We start from the raw sequence: 19,472 nt of genomic DNA, 5'->3' as shown, positions 1-19,472 counted from the left end.
TTACAGAAATAAAAAGCATAGGAGTATAAAAGATTTTATGGGTTTTCAAGGACTTTGAAACCCAATTAAACACTTCAGTGCTGTCAAATAGAGCAGACAAACTTGAAACGGCCCTCTGAAGAGAGAAGAGCTTTACAAGATGTTAGACACATCATTGTATAACACCTATTGTTTATAAGTGTGGCAGAGTGAAGTTCTAACAGCTTTTAAAAGGTTTTCTACCTTCTGTCACTGTCCTTTGCTGGCTGATACTGTCCCCTGTTCATCCTTAGTGTGAGACCTGATCCTAACCTGTTTGGGATATTTAACAAAAATTTCTTAAGTATCTTATTAATAGGTTCATAGGTTCATAGGTTTATACTAGGCTATCTGCCCTAAGGCATTTATAAGCCTAGCCCAAATTTTTGTGGCTTACGCCACCCCTTATATGAAAAAATACTGTGCCCATTAGTTTGTTGTGCCTCTGTCCAGCAGTGACACAGAGATAATTCCCGGGGTAAACCTACGATCTCCCATCCACAGGTCTAGATTTCTCTTGAACAGAGTCAGCGGGGTGCTCTGCCTCACATGGACCGGGATTTTATTCCACAGCATAGGGAGTCTCTGAGTGATAAATCTATCCCTCCAGCACATCCTATTTATATCCGTGCTAAGGTTTAAGTCGCTTGCTCTAGTGGTTTTGGTGGATTTGGATGTTTTGAGGTGGAGCATGTCCATTAATTCCGGGTTGGACATGGCCTTGTATGTCAGGCACATGTCACCTCTGAGCAGATGGTATGCGACTGAATAGAGCTGGAGTTTCTTCAATCTGGCAGCATATGACAGATTTTGGAGTCCCTTTATCCTTTTGGTGAGGAACTTTGGGGTCTCTCCAATTGCTGCAGATGTCGGGTGAGATACATCCCGAATGGGGCATTGTACTCGATCATTGGTCTGATTAGTGAAGAGTACAGTGTCACAATGACCTCACTAGATCTGGATGTGAATCCCTTCATGATCAGGTGGGCAATGTAGAAGGTCTTTCTAACCACTTTAGCAACGTGAGTGTCAAAAGAAAGGCCACTGTCAACCTGGGTCCCCAGGTCCCTGATAACCTCTTCTGTGCTTAGTGGATTGTCACCTATATGGAAGCTTGGGGTTACCTTGTTTTTCCCGAAGGGTATGACTATACATTTTTTGGCATTTAACTTCAGGCCATGGCTCTGGCACCAGCTATCTGTTTCCGTGAGTCCCTTCTGAAGGATATCCGTGTCCGATGCACTTTCCACTATGGCCCAGTTTGCAGTCGCCTGCAAACTTTGTCAGCCAAAGTCCTCCCATGTTGGCCTGTACTTCTGAGAAGTAGATGCCAAACAATAGGGGGCCAAGGACCGAGCCCTGTGGGACACCACTTGTGACCGGCTTGGAGTCTGACACAGCGCCAGCAACTCTAACCCTGTGGGTTCTGTCCTTAAGCCAGTTTGCAACCCATCTTGTGACATATGGGTTTACATTTAAGCTGGTAAGTTTTTCTACAATACCCGAGTGGGGTATTGTGTCGAAAGCCTTTGCAAGGTCAAGGTAGGCTGTATGGACTGCCTTTCCCTCATCAATGGCCTTGGTGACTGTTTCGAAGAAGTCGACCAAGTTCAAAAGGCATGATCTTCCCTTGACAAAGCCAAACTGGGTCGGGTCCAATGTCTGCAAGTCCCCTATATCTTTGTTTATGAGCTCCATTATGATCCTCTCCATAGCTTTGCAGACTAGACTTGTTAAGCTTATGGGGCGGTAATTACCAGGGTCCGTAGAGGTGCCGCCTTTGTGGAGTGGGACTACAGTTGCCGTACGCCACTCCTTGGGCACGTATCCTGTGGTAAGGCTGAGATTAAACAGCTGCCTTATGTGCGGGTTTAATTCCTCATTTAGCTCGTGTAGCACACAGCCGGGGACACCATCCGGTCCCATTGATGCTGTGTTTTTAGCTTTAGAGAGAGCAGCTTTCACCTGCGCATTTGAGATGTCCGGGAGGCTACACTCGGCTGGGATAGTTACCTCTCCTTTAGGGGGGGAGAGGGGGGTGAAGTTTGCACTGAACCTGTCTGCCAGTATGTTGGCAATGTCTGTGGGTTCAGTGATTTTTGTATCATTTTGGACTAATTCTGAGCATATCTGGGAGTTTCCACCCAGGTTCCTAACATAGCTGAAAAAGGCCTTATGATTGTCCTTTGAATCCATGGCAATTTTTCTCTCAAATGTTAGCAAGGCACTTAGCAAGGCTGTCTTCTTTTTGATATTAAGGAGTATAACACAGTCTCTGTGCATTACAAATTGCTCCTTGCTTCCTGATCAGTTCCATCCACCACATGCGTTTTTTGTCATATGTGTATCTAATACAGTGCTATCTGTTTATTTATTTATTGACATTTGATTACTGAGGAAGTCTGACAGAGTAGGTGCCTATTTTCAGCAGAGTCCTGGGGAGGAAAGTTCCAAAGTACTACAAAAACATTTTAAGAACAATAATTTTACAATCTTCAAAAATAATGCAGCAACATCTACAGTTTAAATAAATTTGCCAAAATTAGACATAATGTGACAACAATGGTTAAAAATACATACCAATTTACATGACAATGATTTAATATTTAGAAAAATTGTATCCAGTTTAGAGAAATTAAAGATAAGTTAGTATAACGCAAACAGAAATTACAATATGAAGTGGGAGAAAAAACAGGGTTATGGCATATTTAGATAGAGAGTCAAGGGAGAGACATTGATTGAAGTTAGGAAGTGAGTGAAGAAGGTAGAGTAAAAAGGTTTAAGGTATGAATAGGTACTTGTTCATATTTAGGGGTGTAGTTTATCCTGAGGGTGAGCAAGCTAACCAGTGATTATTGCAAAGTTTCAATTCTTTACTATTAGAATAGTAGTTTAACATATATGTTAGTCAGTAATATGCTGGCTGAAATCCAATAAACCTTTGTGCCTAAATATGTAAATCTCTTCAGTCTTTCTCTTGGTATGATATTCTTTCAAGTAACGATCATTTAATGTCCAGTTTATTCATTTGTTAACTGTGAAAATGAACTGATCATCACAAATACTTTTGTCCTTGAATACTGCTCTCAAGTCACCCCAGCTCTTCTTTATTTATCTAATTGTGTTTACTTGGGAAGAACACTGATCAGATTTAACCATTTGCAGGCTCAGACTGGATTACGTATAGTAACAGCAGTAAAGTAAGATTAAAGGCAAAATTACACAGTATACTGATATAACATGACAGAGACGTAAACAGTTATACACAAGTTTACAAGATGGTTTACAAAGAGGTAGGAGGAGGAGTATACAATGCATAATACAGGTGTCACAGGTAAGATAAATGTGTCCAGCCAAATGAATGGACATAATAGATACAGGTACGAAGGGAAATGTTAGCAGTGAAGAGAGGAGAAACTGTAGAATACTAAGAACTGCAATAGGAGAGCTAATAAGAAGAAAACTGGATTTTTAGATATATACTAGTGATGGAAAGGGAAGATGGGGAAGCTTTGCGTATGAATTTATATGTTAGAGAAGTTAGGAGAATAAGCTGCCAAGGTTTTCTGGGGTGAATGTAATATTGCAACAATGGGAGTTAGGTGACATGTCCAGTGTTCTAACATGTACACTTATATAATATTTAGTTAGGTGTTGTTTGAAGGTCTGAACTGTTAGTAGTCTCTGATTTCAGTAAGATCAAGTGGCAATGATTGCCACAATTTATGGGCAAGAAGACAGCAGCTGTGGTCTGTAGAATGAAGTTTAGTGGATGGAATTATGAGAGTAGGGTCATTAGTGGACTGGCTTCTTAGGTTGTGGTGTGGTTGGAAGTAATTAATCTCATAGTTAGGGGGTCATGCTGTGGCTGGGCTTAGGATGTTGAAGAGAAGGGAATCAAGAAGGAGGATGATTTTGTCTTAAACTGGTAGCTAAGCAGCCTTTTCCATGATGTTGTAGTGATGTTCACAGGATTTAATTTCTCAAAGTCTTTTGGGTTTTCTAATACCATGATGGGAATGGACCCCATTCCTAAGCCAAAGTATGATTAATGTTTGTGACATTAGTATTGTTTCAGTCTTTGATGTTAACCAAAAGTGCTCTTCGCAGCACCTGCAATGTGTCCATAACTAACTCCTTATGCAGTTCATACAGAGTTACATTTATTGGTAGCATATCTAAATACAACTAAATTATTTTTTATAAGACCCATTGCTCCTACTATTGGAACTGTCTGGGTATCCTTCTTCCACATTGCCCTCATTTCTGTCTGTAAATCCTGGTATTTTATGACTTTGTGTCTTTCTGTATATAAGACACTGTAATAACTGGTTTTAGCAATTTCAATGATCAATGCTACTTTTGTCTTCTTTTCATGGACTACTATATCTGGTTTTGTCGCGTCTGTTTTTTGAACTGTTGGTAATGGGTGATCCCATGTGACATAAAGTTCATCATTCTCTATAATGCTTTATAGCTCATGTTTTCAATGCTTCTAAGCTACTTCAGTATTGTAATGTTTACACAATCCCCAGTGTGACAGTCTTGGAACATTACTATGCCTTTCAGCATACAGGCCCTCTGCCATTACTGTATTGCATCCAGCAACAAGATGGGTGACTGTTTCCAGTTTTGTTGAACCTGCATTTGTCTATTTCTCCCACAAGTTCAATGTATTTTGTAAACTAACATGTACATAGTCCACTCTCCTGGGCTGCTAATATTAGCCTTTCATCTTTTAGTTTAAATTCACCTCTCTTTAACCATTCCTGTGTCAGATCTTGACCGATATGAGGTTGTTCCAGGATTTTTCTGTACTTGCAAATATACATATATATATATATATATATATATACATATATATATATATATATATATTTTTTTTTTTTTGGCACATTCAGTTGCTGACTGATTTTTCTCTACTTCTGGTTTGATTTCAATTTCCACTTGACACCAATGTGGTTCTGCAAAACTAAGCAGGGAAGTCATGTTAGACTTGTTCTCTTCATGTTTTAAAAGTTGCACTATGTTAAATTCAGCAGATATCTAAGCAGTCCTAAGATTACGATGTATACATGTAATCAATTCTGAGGAGGTCATACCTTTTTCAAAATGAGGAATATATAATCTTGGTATACACTGATTTTTGTATATCATTTGATAAGTCTGAAGCATTTTTCTTGTTTTTCTGCCAGCTACCTTTTGGGACCAATCGCCCCAAAACTGTAAGTTAAAACAGGAAGAGCAAATTGTTTTATAGCTTGGATTTTGTTCCTAGATGTCAGAGCTGTTTTCTGTATTAACTTTAGTCTTTAAAAATATTATTTACTGAGTTTTGTTTGCAATTTTTCATGTTTTATTGTCGCTTCTTCAACAATTCCCAAATATTTATACACTATGTCCTGCTCAGGTCAAGTTCTTTTATATCACATTCCTGTCCCAGACTGATATTTTCTTGGTGTTGCAGTTTTCCTGCTTTACATGTTGCTTCTGCACATTTATCAAGGCCAAATGACCTTCTTATATAATTTAAGAAAGTTTTGACCACTTGCAGTTATGCTTTCAGCTCCTCATCTGATGAACTATACAGTTTTAAATCATCCGCAAAAAGAAGATGAGAAGCCTTTACAGTTTGTTGTTTTCCAGGAGCCAAATTGTAGCCATGACCTAATCTGTTAAGTAGACAGCTTAACGGGTTAAGGGCGAGAGAAAAGAGCAGCAAGAGTCACCCTAGAATATCCTCCTTTGAATTTTTGTCCCTGGGATAATAATTTATCCTTTATCATAGCTTAGCTACAAGTGGTTGACCACTGTTTTATAGTCACTGCCAACGTAGGGTGTATCTTATACATTTGTATGTACTCCTTTATCCATGAATGTTTGATGCTGTCAGATGCTTTTTTTTTGTAATCTGTCCATACCATACTTAGATTATTACACTTTTTACAATTCTCGATTATTACTTTATTTAACAAGAAATGATCTTTTGTTCCATATGACTTTCGTTACCCCTTTTGTTCTATTGCCATGATTGAGTTTTCTTTTAAATGACTATAAACTCTGTCAGCATCAACTTCAGTATATAGTTTATACATTGTCAGAAGGCAAGTTATTGGTCTATAGTTTTTAGGATAGCTTGCAGGCTCACTCTTAAGGAGGAGTATCATTTTTCTTGTTGTTTACTAGGTTGCTGTCCGCTTGGGGTGCCCATATAAATAATTTTCACTCAGGGCTAAATCTTCATGTAAAGATGCTAATACTTTTAGCTGGAAGTTAAGTACTGCATCTGGTCCTGGGGTTTTCCAATTAGGAGATTTTATTCATTTTTCTTTCAGTTTCTCTGGCCATTACTTCGTCCCGTTTCATATCCTGTATATTCGAGTTTCTTACTATTTCTTACTTCTTCCATCCATTCAGCATCTTTGTCATGTTCCACAGGTTCTTTATAGATATTTCTTCAAAATGTGTCTATTTCTTCTCCCTTTGGTTGTGTTTCTATTCCTTTTGTGTCGTTTCCTAATTCTCTATAACATTTTTTGGGGTCATCAGTGAATTGCTTATTTTGTACTTTTCCTTTATATCTGCCTGCATATTTTCTAAGTGTTTCTGCTTGTGCTTATATCTCTTGTTTATTATTTACAGTAGTGTATGGTAGATCCCAGTCTGTTCTGATACACATCTATCTTTCGAAGTACTTTTGTTGATCTGTTCCCTCTTCTATACTCTTCTAACAGTGGCACTTCTTGTCTTAATTGATTTACAGTTTTCTCTGTTCAAGGCTTGCAATACAGAAAACTATGAAGATGATATAGTTACGATGGCATTTTATTTCTTCCCTTCCCGTTATTGCTCATTGTTTTAGTGGTAAGACTTTATCTGTTATTAATTTAGCTGCACAGTAATATATCCTATTTATTTCTGTTATATCCCATGAATTTCTGTTAATAGTCTTGATTATCATGTTCATTTGTTTTATTTTCGGCCTTATTGACTTTCTGTAATCTATTTATTTCATCTATCTTCATATGTCTATCCATTTGTATTAAAATGAGTGGAGCTGGTGATGAAACGGCAGATTGTATTAAAAAAATTGAAAGAGATTGTAAGGTGGCAGAGTACATTTAAGACTCTCTTTTGAAAACCCTCTGTCTTTTTCTCTAAAGATCTATCTTTTGTGGATGCCGCAGTGTTGTCTAACTTGCTTCTAAAGAATCAGCAGAAGGGTGTTATTAATATGATTGGTGATCATATAATTAGAGAAGGAAAGGTAACAGAATGGGAAGAGGCCAAGAATACATTTGAACTGCAGGCTAGAGATTGCCTTTCATATCAGGGATTAATGTAAGGAAAACGAACCATTCAACATAAAAGCTGTTTAAAAAAGGCTTCCAATACATATAACAGTATAACAAACTCAAAGTACAGTGGTCAGGAGCACCTGTAATACTTGTAGTGACATAGAGAGCAAAGCTTTGATGCTAAGGGGTTTGTTTTCCTTGGACTCTACATTGTTGTTCTGTGCCCCCTGCATTGTCTGTGCGATTACACTTGTTGTTTTTATGATCTAGAGGTAGCATGTACATAGGGACCATATGTGATGTTTTTGGTGATTTGTTGTTAATGTCATTTATGTGTCCTTGAAAAGCTAAAATTGTGTTAAGAATTCCAAAGTCCCTAAATCCCTAAAACTTACATCTTTGTTAAGACTGATACCAGTTGTCTGACGGCCTGTTTCAAACCATTGCTTACCATTTGACAGCAGGTAGGTATTTTTAAAATTTACTCTGAGCCCAATGCTATTGCTTACATCACTACACCATCGATCTGTGCTATCTAATGTCTCCAGCAAAGAACCTCTGACTCCTTATGAACGTATAAATATACCTATTTTAATATCATCCATGTATTTTATGTGAAAGCATACAACAGATAACTAAGTACAGAGAGACATTATGTAAAAGGAAATAGTCCCAAAACAGGACTTTGTGGTAAACCATCCTGTGCAGTGCTATTCACCCCTAATGTTTTATGTATCATAGCAGGCCACATCCTTTGACAAAGCCACTTATTGACCTACCAAACCACAAATCTTTCCATCTGTGAAATTATGGTAATCCATTTTATCAGAAGTGCTTCTAAAGCTGAGGCATATACAATATTAACTTACAACCTAGTATCAAGGGCTTTAAATAGGGTAATCTTAAACTGGTGATTTTAGATGTTAGTTGAATATGTATCTTTTATAAACATATTACACATATCAGAAGGTTGAATTTTTTAAATTATCATTCATTCAGTCTATTAATCACTATTGTTTTTAATGACTTTCTGAAGTTGATAGGTCTATGACCACACAGGTAACAGTAATGCTCAGGGTGTGATAGACAATTCAGTGATACTGATAGCATGAACATTTGAGTAGAAAAAATAGTGCAACAAGCAGCACATACAAATGCTTCCATAATTATATAGAATCATACCTCTCAACTGTACAGATTTTCGCAGAATGTCCAGATTTTTGCTACATCTTTTTGGTTTGTTTTTTCAAAAAATTTTAGTTTTCTTGGCAAATTACAGACAAATCTTTAAAGATTTAAGTTGGAAAATAATACCAGACACTTGAGTTTCAGACTTCATACCCTTCAGAAAATTCATGTTAATGCAAAACCTGTCATTCTATCAAATTTCTAAGTTTGTAAGAGGAATATTTAAAAATCTCCCCTATTTTTGGGCCTTTGTCCCACTTTTATTTATGGCTTTGTCCAGATTTCTTGCTCTAAGAAGTTGAGAGGTATGTATAGAATGAGGATTGCTTTACAAATGAGGCACAATGATTATGTAAATAACAACATCAAACATGGTAAAGTGTTTCAGAAATGTATAAAACAGTTGCATTATTCCACAGTGCAAACATCTTCTGAACACTGGGTATGTTTAGTGTTCATAGTTATGAATATGTTAAAAGTAGCAGTGGCTATTGTCTAACAGTATGTGCTGATGTTTGCTACTGGAACCAGTAGCTGTTACTTTGCATGCCAAGGGCCATCTGCACCATCACAGAAGGTACAATCAGCAGCTTAAAAACCAGCACTTCACTGACCCACCATTAATGGACTGATACAGTGAGGAGAAGGAGACCATAGGTGAACTGTGTCACCCACATTCAGAATCAAGGGGGATGTGTGGATTGCCTATCCTAGTGAACACAAAAGTTTGTATAACATTAAGCATGTTAGCTACAGAGACCTTCTAATGACCTATAAGGGACATGTTAGGCATCTGTACACAAAGGAGGAAATTCAACAGACATCACTAAATTTAGATCTATAGCAATCTTATTCCCCCCATCCTAACTACTTGAAAGATGTATTAAAAACAATGGCTAAGCTATCTCATGCAGGAAGAAGTCCTATCCCCCACATAACACAGCTTCTGTTTCTCCTATAGTACTAACACTGCACTTCTAACCTTTATAGATACTATCCAGAAACCTAGAGATACTGGCAAGCTAGTCTCCTCCTTATTTCTAGACTCGCCTAAAGCTTTGACACAGTTTGTCACAGTAAGCTTTTACTTCAGATGAGCTCACTAGATCTATCTTGGCCCATCCTTCTATGGTTCAAAGCCAAATAGGTAACAGTCATTAAAATGATACTCCTCCCTCTCACCATGACTGCTAGCCACCACGAGTGTATTGCAAGGCTCTATCCTTGTTCCTCTCATCATTACCATTCTCAGCAACACTCGCCACACATCCCTAATACAATATGTAGAGGACTCCATGTACATATGCACATCAGGCAACCAGTCACATCTTGAAGAAATGACTCAGGAAGCTTTAACAGCCTCTGAAACATGGCTCATGCTCAAACCCCCAATCATTTTCTCATGAAAAAAACAAAATGCAAAATCCCCTCTCTTAATAATATAACCATTGAAGTCACCTATCCAACAAATTATTAGGGGTGATAGTAGATGATAATCTTAAATTTGACCTGCATAAAAAATCACCAAAATGTAGGGATGCCTTACAGAGCCAACAGATTTCTCCCCACCGCAACTTACCACTATTTACCCCCTCCCTTAGCTACTTTATGGCACTCCCACCCTTAATAACCTCTAGGCATCATAAAAAATAATTAGATAAGGAAAGGTAATAGAATGGGTAGAGACCAAGAATACATTTGGACTGCAGGCTAGAGATTGCCTTCTCGATCAAGGATTGATATCAGAGTGTAGGCAAAGACAAAGGAATAGGGTTCCTAAGTGAAAGACCAGCATTGGTAGGGTAGAGCTTTTAGTATAATCTAAAACAGAAGCTGCTCTTAAAAAAGGGAAAATTAGTAGGGCATATAAAATATTGCATGATAACTATAAGAATCATTCAGAAGAGGTTAGAAATGATTATGAAGAGAGATTAAATAAGCAATTCACAAAAAAAAAAAAAAAAAAACAATGGGAGGCCATATGTATGGCTTGCAAGTGTGCAAAAAGTCTAGATGATTTAGGAGTTTTGATTTTAAGTGTTTACATATTTATTTTTATACCCCGGGCAGACTAAAATCATTTTTTCTCAGGTAGATGGTAAATGTTGGAGGTATGATGGAGAAGAAAGAGATAACTGGAAACATATATTTTGGGAGAGTAATGAGTTGGGTGACTTTAAAAATTCTCTGAAGTGTACTCTGTCAGAAATACTGGGCAAGCAAATGAGTGTAACTAAGGAATTATTTTTGGGCTGGTGATACAGAGTTTGAAATGCCTAGATATAGTAAGGATTTATTAAGTTTAATTCTGGTGGCTGCCAAAAAGCAATTGCTAAAACATAGAAATCAAAGTCTAAAGCATCATACTAGAAGTAGTGACTATAGTGACAGAGATAAAAGAAATGGAAGTGGGACCCTTAGAAAAGGGTAGGAGCGAATTACATAGAAAACAATTTGAACTGTGGTAACAATACATGCATAATAACATTTTGGAGGAGGAATGAGGTTTAAGGGAAGGCAGCAATTGAATGAGCTATGTAATGTTTGATTGACAATGACTGTATAGAAGGTTATAAGTGATGTATAATGTTTGCAACTGAAAATATGTCAATATGGTTTGTTTTCATTTATATAAATGTATGATTGCCTATGTGATAATTCAATAACGTTTCTTGTTTTAAAAAAAAAAAAAACAAAGCAAAACCTGCACAATGTTGTAATAAAGTGGCTAAATCTGCAGCAAATATCCCAGAATCCACCACTGTAATGCACTAAAAAGCCTAAACTGGTTAGAACTTCCCCAGCCATCAACTTACATATACACAGCTTTTTACCACCTATAAAATTATACAGCATCCATCTGCTTGCCCAGCACTAAAAACCATTCTACAGAACTATGTTCCTACTTGGTTATTATGATCCAGTGACCAAAACCCCTAAGTCCACAAACCTATCAAATTTGCTGAGCATGGTCCACGTTGCTAAGGCTTGGAGCTCCTTACCTGTATCCATCAAGTCATTGCCCACCCTCCAATCCTTTAAAACCATTCTGAAAGAAATTCTAGCCAACATCTGTCTTTTTTTTGCTCATCCCCAGGATAAAATATATCCCTAAGCAGAAGCATAGCTGGCTCAACCAGCACCTTGTGCCTATATCACGAACCAGAGTCCTGTCTCTTCAGCTCTTCAGGTGAAGTGATCAGCTTATTATAATTAGATCCATGCCCGCCACTCCCAGCTCTTCCACTGAAGAGTGGAAAAAAAAACTTTACTGTAATAAGCCAATGGCTATCTTTGGTTTATTACAGTTAGATTAATGCCCTCCCTGAGCTCTTCCATGGAGGAGAAAAAAAAAAAGGCCTTTCCTTTTCCTTCCTGCCCCAGGTCCCATTTCTGTGCCATGCCCCTCCTTCTGCATTTTAATTAAAAAAAAAAAGATTTCTTCTTTTAAACTGTAGCAAAGCACTTGCTACAAATGTAGTGAACAGTTGCTACAGATTATACTCTGCCTGCATGGAGCACTACGACATTCAGGTTTTAATTTAAAAAATTATTTTAAACTGTAGCAAACTGCTTGCTATGAATGTAGCAAGGATTTATTTCAGTTTATAACCTGCCTGCACAAAGTACTACAGCTCTCAGGTTTTAGTTAAAAAAAAAGATTTTCTTTTTTTTTACTTTTAAACTGTAGCAATGTAGTAAGCAGTTGCTACAGTTTAGACTGCAATACTCAGGTTTGACTGCAAATGCAATACTGGCTTTTAAAAAAACAGTACTGCATTAGAGAGAGAGAGAGAGAGAGAGAGAGAGAGAGAGATCAAGAATGGCTGATCACGGCCCCAAACACTTTGTGCCTGGGGCAGTTACCCCTCTCACTCTGCCCTGTTCCTAAATATGATCAAGTAGCTATTCATACCTCACACCTCCATACTCCCCCTTTTTCACTCACTTCCTTAGTTTAGTCAGTTTTCTCTCCCCGATTCTCTATCTAAATATGTCATAACCCTGTTTTTCCTCCCACTTTATATTGCAATTCTAGCTTGTATTATACTAGCATACCTTTAATTTCTCTAAACTGGCTGAAGTTTCTCTAAATATTAAATAATTGTCATATAAGTTGTACGTATTCTTAACCAGTATTTTCATATTATGTCTAATTTATTATAATTATTTAAACTGTATATGTTTTTATGTTAGTTCTGAAGACTTCAAAATTATTGTTTTTAAAATGTTTTTGTAATACTTTGGAGTTTGTCTCCCTGGACTTCCAGTGAATATGGGCACCTACCCAGTTAGACTTTCCTGGTAATCAAATGTCAGTAAACAAGTAGTAAATAAATGTCACAGCATCAACCTTATGTATCCTACACCAACCCCTTCACATCATGTTACTACTGCCCTGGAGGAGCATATATGGCAAATGAGGGGAAACCAGCATGCAGGCATTTTATAACATGGCTCACTTCCCTGAGGTCCTAGAAGCTACTGATTGCACACATGTTGCTATCAAGGCCTGACCTGGTCCACTGGGACTGATATATATCAGCAAGAAGAGCTGCCACTTCCTAAACTGTCAGGAAGTTTGTAATGCCCAGTGCCTTATATGTAATGTGTCCATGCGACACCCAAGTAGCCCCCATGATTCACATATATGGCACACATCTGACCAATACCAACAGTTCCTGTGTTGGCTAGTGGGAGCTTTCCTTCCTAGCAAGTTGTGTGGAGACATCAATCACATTATACAGTGTAATGATGCTGAGGTTCTGTATCAAATGACTAACAGCACTGTCCATTGTGGTGGCCTGGAGTCTTGGGATCGTAATGTGATCTGTGTCAAGGAAGATGTAGAACTATTAGACTGAGTCCGTGAACTCTGTCAGAGTGTCCCATTAATTAGTCAACACAGCTTTATCATCCATGACTTGAGAAATGGCCATTTATAGGTATGGCACTCCATGTGGCCCTCAATAATGCTAAAGGTGCAGAACTATGGGAACATTTGCAAACAGCCTTTTGAGGAGACCAGGCACTTGATCCTGAGGAGCATCACTATCCATGAAAATGAAAACGCTGATGACTGGGTGTGGCAAACCTTGTGCTTATAGCTGACATTGAAGTCATCTTAGCAGTGGCCTGTGTAGTCTGAATAGGAGTGGCATGTGCCTGAACACCTTATATCCAGACCTTCCCACAGTTTTGCACTGTATGGCCTGCAGAGGCAGAGTGCTGGGAAGTTAGTGTGTATCTCGTTGAAACACCCATGTAGGCTTCATGTGCCACAAGGAGTTTGAGAAGTAATATCTTCTCCTTGTCCTTGTGCTTCATGTCCCTGTTTAGACATTACAAGTCATCACACAAGTCATGAAACTTATGCACAACCTCCACAATGTTACTGTTAACTGCTACTCTGTCTGGATCATTGACTTGCACATCCACTGATTTATGTAGAGTGCTGCACCCAGTTCAGGGACTGATCTGGAGTCATGGCAGTTCCACAGACCCCCTTACCTCTCCTCTGCAGTAAGTGTGCATCAGCCTAAGTGTGAATGTCATATTCTGTGTGGGCTAGAGACTCATGAGGACACCAAGTGCACTGCTGCACCCAAGCTACGATGGTGAATTGGTGCAGTGGTAGCATTGTCACATCACAGCAAGAGGTTCTTGTATTCGATTCTTGGCTGGGGTGCCTTCTGTGTGGAGTCTGCATGTCCTCCCTACATTCATGTGAGTTCCCTCTGGGTGCTCCGGTTTCCTCTCATGTTACAAAGACATGTGTCTGGAGTGTTTCACCCTGGGCCTTCGCTGAAAAATGGCTTGTTGCAAGTTGAACTTTCCCACTAACAAATGTCAAATAAAATAAATAAATAAATAAAATAAGCAGGCTTCACAGTTACATGCTGGAGATGCCGTGATATCAGTCTATACCTCCACAGAGAACTGTGATGTTGGTGATGTGACTGGTCCATCCCATAGTGCTGCAGGCTGTGTAAATGTGTCATCAGATTGTGTCAGCAGCACTTTTCTCTCATTTTCACCTACAGGACACCTGCTGACATCAGGCTTGTGTTGTTCCATTGTGATGGTCCCTCCATCAGTAGAGCCTGTAAAGGCATGAGCATACAATACCTTTGGCAGCACTCACACATTTGCCCTGTACCCTATCCACAGTGGTATGTATACTGGTGGATAACAATACATGTGCATAGCATATGGAGACATACCTACCTTGGCACAAGGGTTGTTGTAGTTGGAGTTGAAAGGTATGTGAAGGATGTATATGTAGAAGGCCCTTGTGGTGCCAGTCCGATGCTGCACTATATAGACTTGTACTGGGTAGTTATACCCTGGTGCATCCACTGCTGATACTGAGGTGGTTGTTGTTAATCAAGTACCCACATCCAATCCACCTCCATGCATGAGGGTCCACTCCTCTTCCCATACAGGGACACCAGGAACTCCTTCATCTCTGTGAGCAATTTCTGTGGTGGGGGTCCACCCCTATGATGGGCACATCCATGGTGGTTCACCCCTGTGGTGGACACGTCCTTGGCAATAACCTGTGCCTTGTCCTTTGTATAGACTTTTATATCATTTACCCTCTGCCACACCTATTGCATAGATCTATTATGGCCACCCAAAGTATTTAAGTTCTCCATCAGTCCTTATGACACCTGGTTTTAATACATCTTATCTGTGACACATTTATACCTGATGTGTACACTATGCATGCAGGGGGCTGTAGAAACACTCCTCTGTCTCTCTCTCTCTCTCTCCTGCTTGGTGAAATTTTCCAGCCATTGCCTGTCTCAGGGCCCCATGTTAAGCCCTGTACAACTGAAGGTTACACACGTCAGTAATGGGTGTGTCACACATTTTGTGGAAATCATGCACCTATGGACACTATCTCCCTTCATCCAATTCTGCAGTAGGTTAGCAGGTCTGTCTACTGTTGTGCAAAACCCACTCTGAATGAGCTCACTACATCCTTTCACATGGGTTCCTTACACCCCTTTCTGCATGTGCCTGTTAGCTCCATATTCATACCCCGTTATACTCCTCCCCTTTACAATGTATTGTCATGCTACACTTATACACAAAGGTCTTTATGTACCTTATGTTCTGCACTTCTCTAGGTGCTCAATACATTGCCCACCCCTCCATAACTGCATGACAGTGCAATGCCATTGTGCTGTGGTCCTACTCACATATAGCCCATGCTAACTGTTTGACTATTACTGCTGTCCCCCACAGGTGTTGGTTACACTGCGGTATTGGTATTAAGTGGGTGTTTTGCCTTCAGTATTTTTTATATCTACCTTCAGAAAATTACTGTGTAAAGATCTTTATTCTACTGATTATTGTTCTCATTTAAATGGTGCTGGTGACTTCATTGTTTTAATAAGGGCCTTGTTATATGACAGCTATGCTAATGAGTCAGTTTAGCAGCACCAGTTCTGAATCACATCTGGAATGCAGTGCACCACCCAGCCTAGCAGGCACCAGCAATGTTCATCTTGGCTGTATTGAAATATGCATGCAACCTATGTGGAGCTGCAGTACTGCGGCACATTGCTATGAAGCTTTAGTAGCGCCCTGTTGTTGCAGTGTGCTGTGCATCACATGATGGCTGAATGCATGCCTGTGAGCATTGGACTACTGTTTCGCTTCTCGAATGAACCATTGCAGTGGCTAGATATGCAGACAAAGGAAATGGAGCTGGCGATGTTAGGAAGAATACAGCTCACTCCTTTCTGTATAAAGACCAGCACTGCTTCTTTCCATGCTTTAGGCACAGTGTCTTTTTGTTAGAACATTTTGAGTCTGTTCCAGAAGGATGTGAGATGAACAAGGAACAGACTTTGAGGAAAGTAGGATATAATAATTCAGTCTCAGGACCACCTATCCTAAGAAAAGCTCCATGTATTTTTGACTTACTCAAAGGTGATTTGAGTAATGTAGAAAATAGGAATTAGCAGGGCAATATTGTCTTGGGAGAGCCATATGAAGCAGGTTAGCAGGTGCAATAAGGGAGGAGGGAAAGAATTTATTAGAGATCTCCACCATCATATTAAGATGATTATTTAGTTGGTGAAGTCGGTGAAGTCTGCTGGTAGATGTCAACATTATGGAGAAGAAGGAGTAAATTACGTAGGAAAAATGGAAATTGTGGGAACAATATAGGCAGAAAAATGTTTTGGAGAAGGAATGAGGTTTAAGGGAAGGCAGAAATGAATAATTTATGTGATGCTGGATTGATTATATTGTACAGAACGATATCTGTGATGTATGATGTTTGTAAATATGAACTTGTAATACGCTTTGAGTACTTTTATATAAATGTATGTTTGCCTGTTTCACAAGTGATAACTCAGTAAAGCTGTTTAAAAAAAGATTGTATTGAAATAATGGCAATGGTTTTGTGCCTGAATCATTTAACTACTGTCATCCGAATATTTTGAAATAGCAGCTATGGCAGCTTAGCAGCACCATTTGATTAGTGGGAAATAATGTATTGCTCTATAAGTCTTGATTATTTATTAATACAATGAGCAGATACTTTTCATTTGGTGAAAATGATGGAAAGAGCGTAATCAGGAGGAGAAAAAGTAACTTTTTCGGCTGAAACTGAGTCAACAATATGATGTTTAGGTCATTGCATATGAGCAAAATTATTTATAATGTATGACGAAATCTTGTTATAAAAAAAAAGATCAAATTATTCACTTGCTACACTTCTTTGCCTGTGTCACAAAACTTGCTATAGTCTTGTGGCGATAAAAAATCAGCACAATAGAATTTGAAATGGAGCATGCACAAGTACCGCAAAGTGAAAAAAATGGAAATAAATAAATGCATAAACAAATTAAAAATCAAAATATACTTAACTTTAAACAAATTAACTCATGTCACAAATCAGCATATTTCAAGTTTATTACAACCTGTTAAAAAAGCAGCCCATTCTCTTAGGTTCATAGGTTGGTACGAGGCTATTGGCCCTAGGGCCTATACAAGCCTAGCCATAACAATTCCCTGGCTATTTATTCTTCAACAATATTTAGAGGGATTGCTAATAAAAAAAAATCAAATTAAAAAAGCAGAAAAGCTAAAGTGAAATCAAAAGCTGCAATAGACAGTAGGGCAATGAGTCTAGGATTCAGTGGAAAGAAGTGGAAGGAGGTCTGCAAATTATTATAAACATATAGTAAGATGACAAAAAGCTTGAAATAGAAAAAAAAACAATGCCTTACACTATAAAGTCAAATATGGCAATGTTTACGAGTGCTACCTGTATGTAGCAATAATTATAACCTCTGCAGCTTTGCTTTCCAGATCACAGATAGCAATGGCTAATATAACAATGTTTACAAGGAATTACACTTTAAGAGGTTTGCAGTAATAACAATTATGTAGTGTATGGAACACTGCAATGTGCTCTGAAATTGCAGAAAACAGGCTTATTAAGCAGCTTTATATACTCAAACAATCCATTAAAACACTATAAAAATAATTTTATACAGAGAGACAAACCTACCTGCACCCCAATGTGGGGGGCTTTACTCTCCCATCCCCTTACTTAAATATGCTAATTTCACAGTCACACAACTGCAGAAAAAAAGAGAAGAACACACACAGAGTATTGCTGCTGATGCACTAATAGAACCCCCACACCCACATTTGCTTTTCTGTTGCAAAGACCACTGATGTACATGACGGCTTAAATTCAAAGATTTTGAGCGGCTGCATTGTACATTAGAATAAATGCAGGTTTAGTAGGATAATTGCTCAAGTAAGACTATAATGGAACTGATTAAGTTAGTAATGTAAGTTTGATTTAAGTCTCACGTTCAAGATGATGGAAGTAGATGGTCATTTGTCTCACTGAAATAGTGTGTTTAGTGCATGGCCATTTGTCTCACTGAAACAGTATGTTTAGTACAAGATCAGTTAGTTTTGAGCAAAGGAGTATTTTACAGGGTTTTGGCTCTGAAACATCAGCTCTTTTCTGAGTTTTATACAATAAGTGTAATAAACAAGCACAGACCAGCAATAATGCCCAACAGGGTGTATGCTATTGTGGAACTAAAGCATGCTCAAGGGTGTTCTGAGTCCTGGTGCTGCAACGAAAGGGCATTATTATTTAAATATATATATATATATATATATATATATATATATATATATATTTAATGCTAAATAGTTTCTATGCCTAATGTTTCCAACTTGCTATAGTATATGTAATTGCTGTTGAAGGAAGTATTTTACATTCAAAATGTAAGTTATGCAAGCATTTAATGCTTACAGACACACACACACACACACACACACACACACACACACACACACACACACACACACACACACACACACAAACACACACACACACACACACACACACACACACACACACACACACACACACACACACACATATACATCCAGACACACACACACACATACAAAGATATAGATATAAAGGTAAAGATATAGAAACACACAAACACACACACACTCTCAGACAAACACACACACACACACACACACACACACACACACACACACACACACACACACACACACACACACACACACACACACACACACACATATACTGTTGAATGAACACATCCACAGATGTTGCCTTGCTAGAACAAGAAAAAACTCCCATCCCCACAACCCCCTTTATTGACCCTGATTTTGCTGCACAGCACTGCTGCATCTATTGATTTCTGTCATAAATCACTTTGGATTAAGGTCATTTAGTAATGCCAAAGATTAACAGTTTTGTAACTCTTTATTTTTTAAACAATCCCTGATAATGGACGGCTTGTTGCAGTCAGAGCCATCACTCACTCTCTCTCTTTCATTCACGCATGCACCCAAGCACACAAACATGCATGCAAACACGTACACTTAATACATTGAAAATATGTACATTAATAAGTATAAATGAAAAAAAATGTCCTG

The sequence above is a fragment of the Protopterus annectens genome, chromosome 13.part0 (genome assembly GCF_019279795.1).
Source record: "Protopterus annectens isolate FY-2018-M chromosome 13.part0, PAN1.0, whole genome shotgun sequence".
Taxonomy (NCBI): Eukaryota; Metazoa; Chordata; order Ceratodontiformes; family Protopteridae; genus Protopterus; species Protopterus annectens.
This window is presented reverse-complemented; position numbering follows the sequence as displayed.